At 30.8% G+C, this 14,406-nt stretch overlaps 1 protein-coding gene across 1 annotated transcript in view; it reads left to right on the plus strand.

Annotated features, from left to right (window-relative positions):
• Positions 1–1,456: 1,456 nt before the first annotated feature.
• The window catches only part of LOC108906334 (band 7 protein AGAP004871-like), a gene marked incomplete at its 3' end in the record, with an annotated part of 115,653 nt that continues 102,703 nt past the window's right edge, over positions 1,457–14,406 (plus strand). The window contains exon 1 of the mRNA XM_018709565.1: positions 1,457–1,640. The remainder of the gene's footprint in view (positions 1,641–14,406) is intronic.

A 14,406-nucleotide genomic window follows, 5' to 3' on the forward strand; every position in this document is an offset into this window, starting at 1 on the left:
TCTACCTGCCCATACAGTCTCTATTGCACCATCTTGTAGACTTTGAGAAGGTAACCCCGCTCCAAAAAAGTCCATTCGTCCTAAAGAAGTGAATGTACAAAATGAAGATATAATAGATTCTGTCATTGACAACTCCTCAATAAGTGTTTGGCGTATAATAAGTAATCTTCATTTATCACCGAATTTTGTATGGCGTGTATTGAACAAAGAAATGTTACATCCGTTTTATCGACAAAATGTACAAGCGTAACATGCTGGAGATGCTCCTCAGCGAATTTTGTCATGGTTATTTTAACAACATACACAAAATGATAGATCGCATGCAATTAAAACTTAATTTCTCCGACGACGTCTTAGAGAGAGCAGTTCCATCTAGACTTCCTTGTGATGAGGGTTAAATACCCGGTTGGTATCATGGTATGGACTGTGATTTCAGCCAAGGGCATAAGGCGCCTATAAATCGTGGAGGGGATCATGAGGCAGGATCCATACAAGCGAGTACTAAAAACCTGGCTACTGCCACAAATCGAAGAATGATTATCTGATGATGCAGAGTGTATTTTTATGCACGATTCGGTACCTTGCCACAAAGTCAGGACTGTTGTTGCATTCTAGGCCGACAGAACATTACCATTTTTCCCTGACCGAGCATGAACCCTATGGGAACTCACCAAACGGGTGATTGCTAATGAGGTTATCACCACCAAGCACCAATTGGTTGAAACTCTCATCAGAGAACGGCATCACAACGTCGAAATCCAACAGAAATCTGTATAGAAAGCATGTCTCGAGGCATAAGAGCTCTAATTACGGCAGAGGGTGCATCGCTAAATACTAAGATTAATTTTTTCAAATTTCCATTGATGCACACATACGAGTATAACTTTTACGAAAAAAATTAATAGTTTCGGCCACGTAACTTGTTGTTTTCAAGATCTTAATAATACACTCTTTTGAATAACAAATAGCTACAAGCTATAGAACCAACTGTTTATTCAAAAAATTAAGATAAACTAGAAAATAGAAGAAACTGAGTACTGTCCCTAATAATTTGGCCACCCACTGTATATCGAAGTAAAGTCAAAATTAGGGATTTTTCTTATATTATGTCCTAATTTTTTTCAATATACCTGATCAAAGATCTATAATCAAAGATGGTTGAATTAAGCCGTCTGTTTTTTCCTCAAGCATGCAGTGGGGCCAATACATTTGAAACGTGAAACCAATCGACGAGAATCAAATTATGTCATTGGTAGGGTCGCAGGAAATCGGTTTTAGCTGTCGCTTAGTAAACTCTGTATCGATTCCCACTGTCCACTTTAGAAGAAATCGTTTTGTAAATATAAATTTTTTATGGGCGCAAAACGTTGTCATTTCTTGTCGTCCTAAATAGACTCCTTCCGTTGCTAAGGACGCGACTATTTCTAATCACGGGCTTGCGCCGTTTCCTAACCAAGAAATTACGTGGCTAATACAAGCGCAACGGCGACGCGTGCACGTTGACAATTTTCTCTGGCAAAACAAACCTTATTAACGCAGCAGATACCGAACCAAGTAATTATTACGAGTATATGTTCGACGATTGTAAATTTTCGGTAGAATAACAATTTGCTACGCTGGGCCTGCGACCTGTTAACAAAGTAAGTCGTGTTTGATTTTATTTTGATTGCTGTTTTTAATGTGCACTGATTTAAATTTCCTGGCTGTCTGCAATGTTTACTCTTAATACGCGCGCCCGTTGGCGATAAAACTGATTTATTTTCGTCGTACCTTATTGGGAAAGGCAGTTATTTATGTCACTTTTTTTCCGCAAAGTGAAGCGCTGCAAATATGATAAGTATACATTTACATATTGAAATGCGACGAATCCCGAAGAACGCAAATGTTAATAGTATGAGTTATTTCATTTTTAAAAATTTGCAAATGCGATAATAATTTGTCTATGGCTGTTTAAATAAATTTAAATAAGTGTGCATGCTAACAGATACGTATTTACATTTTATTTCGTGTTTTTACTAATTTTTTTGACTATTTAAAAAAGTGCCTCTTGCATCGTGAACAGATTCTTTCATTAACAAAAAAAAATGTATTTCAAGTTATATTTCTCTTTATAACAATTCGACTATTTCGATCGACTTGCAAATATATCTTAAAAGTAATATACAGGGTGGTCCCGAGGTAATGGGCCAAAATTCATGGGTAGATTCCCCAAGCAAAAATATTGCGATTTAGCCGAACTTACCTTAGTTCAAAAGTTGATAGGTAAAGAGATACAGGGTGTTAAATGTTAAATATTAATTCTGTTTTTTTTTCATTTATTCTTTAACAAATGCAAATATCAACACAAAATTTTGGGTTTTGGGTAGAGGAACTGAAATTTGTTCACATTTTGGTTAAAGTTCATAGAGGGCGCTAGCTGCAGTAGATTGAATGTGTTAAAAACGACATAACTTTTTTATACTTTAAGGTATGTCACCTTTGGTATCAAATTCTTATTTTTCAACTTTTTTTAAACAAAAAGTTATACTTTGTGAAAGTAGCTATCTCGCACCGTTTTCTAGATATTTGGCTTTGAAACTTCCAATGCATTAAATTACAATTAAGTACCCACAGGTATTATTAATTTAGCGGTAAAATTTCTTAAGCAGGATTTGGACGAAAATCAAATAATTTAAATTGTATTGTATACATAAATGTGAGATAGAATGCCGAGACTTTCATTTTGGGGTTACATGAAATCATTTGTTTATGGAGAAACTATAAACACCTGAGAAGAACTTTGACAGTAGGTTTTAAATGCTGCAAAGTCATTTCGTGTTAAGGATTTATACTTTAAAATAAGACAGTCTTTTAATAAACGCGTTGATAAATGTATTGAAATTAGAGCTGGACAGTTTGAATTATTGTCAATATTACATATTTTTATTAATGTTTACAATTTTAGTGTTCATTACAATTTTTAATTCTAAATAAACCTTGTTTTTAACATTTTTAAATTATTTTAATTATTTCAACTATTAGCATTGGAAGTTTAAAAGCCAAATATCTAGAAAACGGTGCGAGATAGCTACCTTTTTTGTGTAAAATAGCTGGAAAATAAGAATTTGATACCAAAGATGAGATACTTTAAAGTATAAAAAAGTTATGTCGTTTTTAACACATTCAATCTACTGCAGCTAGCGCCCTCTATGAACTATAAACAAAATGTGAACAAATTTCAATTCCTCTACCCAAAGAACCCCAAACCCCAAAATTTTGAGTGGATATTTGCATTATTAACAAATAAATGGAAATAAAGTAAAATTATATTTTACATTTAACACCCTGTATCTCTTTAACCATCAACTTTTGGACTAAGGTAAGTTCGGCTAAATCGCAATATTTTTGCTTCGATAATCTACCTATGAATTTTGGCCCATTACCTCGGGACCAGACCAGACCTATATAGAGTGTACTTGTCTTACGATGATTTTAGGAAGGATATATACAGGGTGGTTCTATTTTAATGAGCAGGACTTCGGTAACGTATAGAGAAGGTCATTTCAAGCTAGTAATAAATAATTGTCCAAAATAAAAACTAAAAATTGTGTATCTAAATATAACTAATACGAAAATAACACCCTAATATATTGAAATTTTTAAATAATGTAAAAAAATACACTGTGTTTTCGTTGTTTTTTGTCAAAATAGTTTCAGTATGTATCTTTTCTCTTTATTAATTATATTTTTGCATGTTCAGTCTTTATTTTAGATAACTATACAGGGTGTTTCAGTTCGGGCGAATCAAACTTTAACCACAAACAGAACTCAAGAAATAATTTACAATTGCCTTATATTCAAGGGTCTAAGTCTCACCGTTTTCACTGTACAGAGCCGTATTGGTTTGTGTTTAAAATTATATTATTTATGAACTGTTTGGTATGCTTATAACAAATTCATTCAACTTTGGTGTGGTGGTAACATTTACACATGTGCATGATTTATTGTAAAATTTACAAATTTTTATAGGTCAGTAGCGCAGGAATAGGTAGTAAAGTGGGATTTTTTTACCCCAACTTCTATGCCAATGACCTAATAATCATTTGGCATTCATTTTTAGATTCCGTGATTGAAAATCATTACCTACTTACTGTTTTATTGAAAATCTCAGTTGAATGGTGTGAGGGTATGTTTATGTTATTACATAACCATAAAAATTTCAACATTGTGAAAATATGTCTTGTATTGTTTCTATAAAATGCGATTCAATTATGTTATGCATAATGAATTTTTTAAATCGTTTTTGACGAAAGAAATAAACAGCAGAACTTTTAAGAAAATATTTGAAAACCAAAATACACCATTTTAAGCAAATTTATTCTTTTTTAAGTGACTGTTTCCTTCATCATGTTTATGACCAATCAAATATCACTTTTGACTAATTATGGGTCAGTTACGTCATTATTGTATTAACAAAACTCGAATCCACTAAATTTTTTGTCAGCCATAATGTTGTCTTGATAATAATTTGTAGTTAAATCTCTTAGAGTTATACGGCTAGAAAATTGTTATGAAATACAAGAATACACGGATACAATATATACAGGGTGTGCCACATTAACGTGTACAACGGAAGACCACAAATTCGTGGACTCAAAATAGGCAGATTTAGGCTAATTCACCTATATCCGAAATCGCTTCATTTAGTCGCTAGATGACCTCAAAGTTCGTGAATCTTTTTTGAATTTTGTAAATAACTCGAATATGTATTAATCGATTTTGATTATTTTTGGGGTGTGGACTTATGCTTTCAATCTACAAATTTCGGTGTTATACAGAGTGTTTTTTAAAACTCTTACCAAATTGATGTATGGTGATAATAACCGTTCATAACTTTTTCTTCCGTCGGACAATAATGAGAACTATTTTTTATTTGATAGGTGATACCATTTGGAACATTTTGGGCCTCTTAGAGAATTTTGATTAAATGAGCAGTTTGGGACAAAAAATGTTTTTTAAATGTCTACATTATCTTGCGACCCATATTGCCATACTTAACAAAGTGCTAGTAGTCAGTAGTCACTGATTTTCTAGGCTGACTGTAATTTCAGTTTCAGTTCAATTTCAGTCAACCTATAAAATCAGAACCTACTGGCACTTTGTTAAGCATTGTAGTATGAGTTGCAAGATAATGTATACAAAAATATTTTTTTGTACTCAAACTACTAATTTAATCAAAATTTTACAAGTGACCCAATAACTTCCAAATGGTATCACCTATCAAATAAAAAATAGTTGTCATTATTGCCCGAAAGAGGAAAAAGTTATATTCTCACCATATAGGTGAATTAGCCTAAATCTGCATATTTTGAGTCCACGAATCTAATTAGTAGGTATCTGATATATTTTCATATTTTTTAGGTTAAAACAAAAATAAGTAAAATTTCTTCGAGTATTTGTTGACAGCACGTAGCAATTACAGCATAAAATAAAGCAATGTTTTCTGATTTTTTTTTTCTCTCAAAATTGTTAGTATACCAATGATAAGCGTCGAATATGTCACCGCGTTGTATATTTTCTGAAAAACCTGTGTAGATTAAAATTATATTATTTAACAACAGTACGAGATAAGCACAATATTTTCCTTACTTGCAGGATAACGTAAAATATGTACATAAAATAAAAGTACGAGTTCGAAAATAGAGAACGTTAAATATTACTTCAAAAGTAACAAAAAGTATGATAGTACATAAATACTTTTCTGGAGGATTTCCAAAAAATTGCTGCATTGCCAGTACTTATACTTGAAAGTTAATATGAAACAAATGACTTCAAAAAAATAACTTTTTTTAAATAAATCCACTTCAAATTTAAAAAAATATTTTGACCATCTTTACTATATGTATTTTATATTTGAAAAAAATACCTGTAAAAAGGTCCAACTAATTTTAAAATATATTTTTTCCGCAGCTATAGTAAATCGATTTTACGTCAAAAGTTATTTTTTTTAAGAAATAATAAACTTTTTGTAATGATCACAATGTCAAGGGCATGTCTGGGGCGTATAAATTACGAAATTGTGCTCTCATCTGTCGCGCTCGGATAATCTTCCTAACATTAATTTTTATTTATAGATCTAAATTTAAAGGCGTATTATAATATGGGACAAACATCAGAACTAGAACAACTAATACCCTTGAACCAAATATTCCAAACTGACGGAAGGGCATTATTTTCTCTTCTAAAATTCCTAATGCTTCTATGGCTTGTATGAAAATTAATTTTTAATATGAATGCACATACAGAGATAAACGTTTTATTATTTCAAAATTATTTTCAGGAGCAACGAGTGCACAATTATAAATAACCAAACAGCCTCGAAATTTTCGTTATAAATATTATCATTTTAAACAGAGAATAACAAAATATTTAATTAAAATCTTAATGAAACTTGTCTTCGGCAAAAATATTTCCAATATGTTTTATATCGATATAAATATCATTTTTTCTTTTTAATATATTTTTTATGTTACTTCACATCTTTGGTTTATCGTCCAAATGATGATCCATATCGCTAATTAACTGAAATTTTAGTCGAGTTTCAAACATAGGGTGTCCGAAATCTATGAACCAAAACATTAGAGTTTATTGTACTCATAAAAATGGCGAAACAAATTCTTATGATAATTATTAGCATTTTATTTTTTAAAGCTATTTTAACAGTTTTCCAGTTTAGGGATTTTTTCAAATTTGATATATGGTCCTTATTAGCAATAATTTAGAATGTATAATTACATAAAAAAAATATAAGTTTAAATGAAAACCTTAGTGTTAGTGTATTTTTCATCAGTTTCAAAGCGCAATTCTTACCATACGTAGCAATATATGGTTTTTGTTTGTTTTTTGATTTGTTGAATTTTTTTTATTGTTTCACATATTTGTGAGTGATATTGTGATAGAGAAATCTTAGACAGTATTAACAAATTATACATTCTGTCAAAGTAGTATATGGAGTTGTCATTTAAAAATTCCGTGTAAAGTACGAGTAAATTCTTCTAATTTGGTGGAAAGTTAGCAGTACTCTACTCTGACATGAAGTTTGAGCCCAATCTGTCAAGTAGTAGCTGTTAATTTGTTAATCTACCTAAAGTGTGTCCTTCAGCGTCTTCAAATGATGGATAATTCTTGGATTTTGTACAACGATAATGCACCGTCACACAAAGCGATAACTTTGAATGAATTTTTGACCAAAATTTCAACAAATGTCATCGAGCAGCCACCATATTCGCCGGATATGACCCATGCTGTCTTTTTCCTCTTTCTCAAACTCAAATTACCTCTTCTTGGAACACGTTTCAAGTAGAAATCCTCACCGGAGTATGCGTTTAAAAAGTGATTTGATATCTGGGTCGTTCGTTGGAAAAAGTTATTGCTTCAAATGGATTTTGATGATTAATTGAATATATTGCGTTTTATTGATAAATTCCGGATACTTTTTTGACAGAATGTATCGCTCCTTTTTTCTCATAAAAAAATTACTAAAGTCTAATTTTGTGAAATATAATTTTTTGGGAGATTTTACTTAAAATATAAAAGAACGGTTATGTCTAAAGTACATGTTTATAAAACGGTCTACTTGGAAGGATTTCAACAATTTATTTTAAGACAAAGCGCATATCTCGATTAGAAGTCAGTGTAAATTCAAATGAACTCCAAGTTATATTGACTGTAATTAAACATATTTTTACGAATGTTGTGGTTCTTTGAAATAAACAGCGGTTATTTTAACTGCCCACGCTCTAACTATTTTATTTATGCGTTTCACCGTATTTTCAGTTCATTAATAAAACAAACTGTATATAAAAGTATACAGTGATTTGTTTCCAGAATTGAGTAAATAAGAAGATGGAGATTATAAAGATCTGAATTAGCATTTAAAATAATGTAAATGTAATTACAAGAACGAACAATCATATTTGCAAATTTGCTTTGAATACAAAGCTTTATAATGATATTGTACTTGAATTCTAAGGAAAATTTCCATCGATATGTACTTTTCTTGCTTATGAAGCTTAGTTAAACAGATACAATCTGTTTTGGTAAAGAGAAAATATTCAATGCGGTCCTTAGTTGTGGGCGAAGCAAAAAAATTGAAAAATCTTCTTGCAAAACACGACAATATATTCTTTCAGTTCTTGGTCTTGCTGCTAGAGACGTCAAATCGTTTGTTTATTATTCTATTTGAAATTTGACGTCTTGTAAGAACTTGCATATAAGCACAAAGAAATACTGAACAAAAACTAATCATCGAACGAATTTGTTATTAATAATTATTTAATTAATCGTTTGTTCAAAGTAGAAAGGAAAAAATCTATCATTAAAATGTCGTCTATATTAAGGCTAAAAAATTATTATTATTGAAAGTTTACATTATTTAATGATAATTATTTAATTATAACAGTATCAATAATAATAATAATACCTTTGCTAAGTAAAAATACATAAAAACCAAGATATGTATGTATTACAATAGCTCTTGTAAATTTTGATGAGACTGTAAGATTTTAATAGTGATTTTGAATTATAATTAACGTCAGATATTTGAAATTCTTAAATAAATGACACTATGTTCTGTTGAAAGTACAATAAAAACCATCACATAATCAATAATTTTGCCTAGGTATTAAAAATGATAATTTATTTAAAAATTAATAATCCTTATGAAATAAATTACTCCACTATATGTATATGAATCACACCACGATATTAACAAAAATTTGGTCAACAGATAACAAAACTTAAGCTACCTAATAATACATAGACATAAATGTGAAAATTATGAATTTTCGTCTATAAATAACCTGTTCCTTTCCATTTTTTTAAGAGCTACTACTGTGCTTGCTAGCTGCTTGTATTTGTTAGTAAACTTGTTCTATTTCTACAGTTGCATTGTTGCATACCTACATTTTTCAATTATTTCTTGCATTGAAGAAATATTTTTGAAGAAAACATTATTTTTAGATCCTAACGAATACAAAATATGCTTAATGATTTACTCTTTAAACACTTATTGTAAATATTGTGCAATTTCTCATAGTCCTTACTTTTTCTAATAAAAAAATTTGTCATACGTATGCAATTAATTTAGTTGTAATAGCAATTTTAACGTTTTTTTTAAACTTTATATATAAATCGGCGATTTTGTGATACACAAAATAACAAACAAGGGCATATGTCCGTAAATATTTCGTTACCATGGTACAGAGTGTTATAGTTTGAATAATATTTCAGTTTTATCTTTGTATCTTCTACAACTTTTGAGATATGTAGCTCAAATTTGGAACGTAGACTAACTTAGATTATCTGCATCATTAGCCCTGCCTAATAGTACAGTACAGTACAGTAGTAGATACAGGGTGATACTTTTTCTAGAGTCAGGCCTCTTTTCAGCCCCCCAAACTTTCTTCCGGTACGTCACTGGCCTTTTCTAAGATTTAATTCCCTGTTCAATTTAGAAACTTTTTTGTCTCTTACAATGTTTTCGTATTTCGTACCGTTTTCAAGCAAGAAACAAAAAATTATTTCCTGTAACTCGCTAAATTAAAAGCCGGTTTTCAAAAAAAAAAAAACAAAATTATTGAAACTTTAACCACCTGTTTCTTGGTAAAGACATATGTTTATATAAACTTTTTTTATTTAAAATCAAGCGCAGAATAAAGACATACTATTATGAAACATCTTGTATAGCCCGTAGACCAATTGTTTCTGTCAATATTATCACTTAAAGTTTTGCTTTCGTCCCCACAGGGGCGGCATTGGTTATGCTTTCATAGTACCTGCAATACAGGTCACTTTCTGTCATTTTTTGGCCTCTATAGGTATCAGGCATTTTATAGCATTGGTCACTAGATATAGCTCACAGTTACATCTTTTATTGGTGAATATGTGTTAGTAAGAAAATGTAATAAAGAATTCTAATAAAAAGCATATTTTTAAAGTAACTAAGCGCAATGACGACACTTTATTTATTGTTGTGATAACTCTCTGATAACTATTGTGTGTTTAGTTAACTATTACCGAACTTCTGGGGGTGGCAACCTCCCCTTTGCCCCCCTAAACGGCGCACGTGGATCAGAAGAATTATGAGTATTACTGTTTTCATTCTCAATTCTTCTTAACTGAATGTTTATTTGACTGTTTCGGTGAAAAACGGACCCAGCGTAGGAGGTACGTTTCCTTGTGGTGTATTTTCGTTCAGCTTTATTTATCAATGCGAAATTAACTGTTCAGATATCCAACGAATTCCGTCTCGGTATGATACTTCGTATTATTTTGTTTGTTGTTTCATCTTTGGGCGGGATAAAAAGCAATAAAGTGTCCGTGTCATATTAAAGTCTAATCTCTAAAATGTGCTTTTAAAAAAAATGTTTACCAAACCCGCAAATGAAACTAGGCGAACAAATGCGTCACGAAAAAATAATCGTTACACATTTGCCTAAGCTATTTCATTAAAGTATAATAGTCCAGGTAGGCGGTTGAACATTCGAGGAGTTTCTATTTGAAGTCATCTATTTTGTTGTTTAGCAGTTAATTCAAACAAGGGACTTTCAATTTTATACAGCTGTGGACAATAAAAAGTTTTTAAACTAAACTCTTTGTAAAACAGGTTTAATTACGTATTTTTAAATATTTTAGGTCGACATTTTTTTGTCCACAGTTGTACCAACCGTGGGCGCTGTTTATATGAAATCCAAGAGGGGGCAAATTTAAAATGATGGAAAACATAATCTCCTTCTAGGTCTAAAGTCCATGTGGAAATCGTACATGACGAAAAAAACAGGGACCGACCGATTCAAGACAATCAAATATCTCATTGGACATAGTAGTGTCCGCTTCTTGGCATAATTAAAGGAAATTAATATTAATTAAATTTTCATTTCCGTCTTGAGAAATTTAATTTGATTGGACAAAATGATCTATCAGTGTTTACGGTCCACAGAAGAGTTATAACATACTTATACATTTTAAATGTACGTAGCCTACAAAGAAAGTTTTTGAAGCGTCCCTAGAAGCATGGAGCAACTATTACGATAAATTTTAATCATAGTTAAAATTACGCAGAAATTTTGCCCTAGAAATTCATTAAAACTGTTAAAAAAATCATGATTCTTTTTAAATTTTGTTAAAATACATCTCCGTATTATTTTTATTAAACATTTGCGGATAATTGCATATACAACCGTTTGGTTTACTAAAAGTTAGCTCAAAAACTAGACATGTTTGCTAGCACATACAATATGTTGACATAGTGCTAGAAACTACCATTAAACTTTGTTACACAGAATACAATTACTTGAAGGAGAAACTTTTAACTTATATAGTATGCAGAATAAGGTCAAATGTACACTTGGCTGTCCAATATATTGTAACCAGAATTTGAATAAAGTATCAGATAGGTCCATTAAATGCAATTATACTTTTGTTCTGCTGTTTGGATAGCCTCTATTTCAGTTCTTGTATTTTAATCTTGAAAAATGTTTTTTTCTTGCAATCATTAAATTTTAAGCAAATCGTATTGTGTAAATTAATATCGCAAAATTTGTATCATTTAATTAAAGATGCTTGTAACTCGTAACAGTTTGCTAAAAATTTTAAAAGGATTACTATTTCAAACAATAAAACTTAGCTGAAAATGTTTAGAAAAGATTTAAAATCAGAAGTAGTATTTTTATTTCTTGATTTCTTTCTTGAATGATGCCAGTGAAAATTATGTGATTTTTTGAATTGGGTTATCTTTCATATAAATTTCTAATTTTCTCGCAAAACTATAATCTTCTATCGGTGTCATCTGCCCATTGTTCTTGTAAGACGTTAACTTTGTAAGGAAGCCTCTTTTGACTTCAGAGTTCTGTGAACTGAGGAGAAGTTGAAGTTGGCTGAGATAGATCTAATGGATGAATTTCATTATCAGTGAGCATCACATACTTTCTGTTGACTACGGATTTTATCTCCGCATCCAATCAAAATTAAAATTTCAATTCCTTGTTTTTCGCTTAAGCGTGCAAACATTTTTCAAAATAATTCAACAACAAATGAAACTAAAAAGACTCACGTTATACCTAAGGTACTTTAGTGAATTTTATGTGTTTATCGATGTTTTTTGAAGGAAATAAGCTTTAAAGTAAGTAGAAAAGATTAATAAAGAGTAGGTACGTTTTTTAAAGTACAAAAGAGACTATGATTGTTTAAAGTAGTCATCAGTACGAAATAAAAGACAATTTTTTACATTTTTTTGACAACTATGCCAAAAAAGTAGGTATAACCTTATATGGTATCGCTGAATTCGTCTTTAGAAATCTATAAATATAGAGGCTCCTATTAAAAAAAATGTCGTTACATTTTTATGCAGACGAGACACAGGTATAATACTAGTTCAAGAGATGATACACAAATTTTCTTCAATTGCTTACAACGTAAAACATCTAATTTTGCGATATAGGCCAGTCATTATAGCTTTTTTTCGGGAAAAAAATACTATTAGAAGTTTCTCTGCGGAATATTGTTCAGAAACGTGTTATAAACAAAATATCAAAAAATCTACTCGAGACTAGTTGGGAAACTTTGTTAAAACAGTGGTCAAAGTTATGGAAAAGTGGTTTTTTGACTCGCGTAAAAAAACTGTTATCCATAGAGAAAAAAGGTTTATACAAAAAAGGTAGGTATTAAATAAATCTGTAAAATAAGACAATTCCGATTAAAATCCGGTAATTTGTTTATGCGCAAAGGCTCAAAACTGGTCGAAAATGTCCGCTTTTTTTAATTGCTAATAATTAATACAATTTTCATCGCAGACACTTGTAATTCAGGATTTTTGAGGCTTTTTGCATCCTTAATAAGTGGTAAAAATTTCAGCCCGAAAGCGTCATTAGCTTGGCGTTGGCGGAATTTGCTATCTAAGAAGATGCTATTTTCAATTCATTTTTCCCAAGCTCACAGGCGTTGTAGAGTTTCGATCATTAGTTGTTTTTGTACCTAAATAGTTGTATGGACATATGCATTTACTGAGAATTTAATTTTTCAAATTTAATTTGTTTAAGAATGACTGAAAAAATGTTAATATTTTTTAAATTGTTAAGCGCGCATGCTCCGCCTCGCTCTCCCCACTCGTTCGCTAGACCAAGTAACAGAACGTATCGCCGCTATCTTCTTTTTCCCAATTAAATAGTTGAATTCACCTTAATGTTAATGTAGGACATGAAAATATAGCTCTTAATGTATACTCTCTCCAAATTTCGGTTCTTTATATTAATAATTAAGGTCACTGCAATTAAATAAAAAAAAATATCTCAGCTTCTAATCAACTTTCGATTTTTTTTTAAATTCGAAGAAAACTAAAGTATAGAGGTTACTATTTTATTTTATAATAATTACCTATCTTAACAATTTAATAAATATTAACATATTTCAGTCATTTTTAAACAAATTAAATTTGAAAAATTTAATTCTCAGTAAATGCATATGACCATACAACTATATAGGTACAAAAACAACTAATGATCGAAACTCTACAACGCCTGTGAGCTTGGGAAAAGTGAATTGAAAATAGCATTTTCTTAGATAACAAATGCCGCCAACTCCAAACCAATTAAGCTTTCGAGCTGAAATTTTTACCACTTATTAAGGGTGTAAAAAGCCTCAAANTGAACAATATTCCGCAGATAAACTTCTAATAGTATTTTTTCCCGAAACAGGCTGTTTCATGTCTATAATGACTGAGCTAATAGGTCGTCTAGATTTTCATGGGCAGTAAAAAAAATGAAGATAAAATGTAATTTTGCAACTTATTGCAAAAGTGCAATAAAATGGCTACTAATTATTTTTTTTAATTTTTAGATTTTATGATTTAATTCGACTGGAGTATACGAGTAAATCAAAGTTCTGATGTATTATTTAAGGGGCTTTTAAAAGGAATTTTGACTAGTTTCTCCCCGCAAGTTTGTTGCGCTATTTTTTTACAAAGTACCTATATAAACAAAAAAGTTTTTGTTTCGTTAAAACTTTCGCCCAAATTTAATTTCGTGCCCGAAGCACTGTTTGTTGTTTATACACGTTCAACCTTTCATAAATATATGATGACCTTATAATCACATTCCTTCCCTCACACACGTGATAGGTGTACATCCAGCGACCTCCGTTGTGGGTTAAGTACTGCCCATTTGTGGTTAATATGCGGAGTCACGGACGGTCGAGAGTAACTTTTACATAATTGGACCAGTTAGTATGCTCTGTACATTATTAATAACAATATTCTGTTTCTGAAGCTGCTGTAGCGGCAGCACTATTAAGCAAGTTGTTGATTGAAGAGTTGTCAGAAGCTTTTTAAATTGTATAGATCCTATGTTGCAGGATAATTTAACATCCTTTTAC

The sequence above is a fragment of the Anoplophora glabripennis genome, unplaced genomic scaffold (assembly GCF_000390285.2).
Source record: "Anoplophora glabripennis isolate ALB-LARVAE unplaced genomic scaffold, Agla_2.0 scaffold139, whole genome shotgun sequence".
In the NCBI taxonomy this organism is placed as follows: Eukaryota; Metazoa; Arthropoda; class Insecta; order Coleoptera; family Cerambycidae; genus Anoplophora; species Anoplophora glabripennis.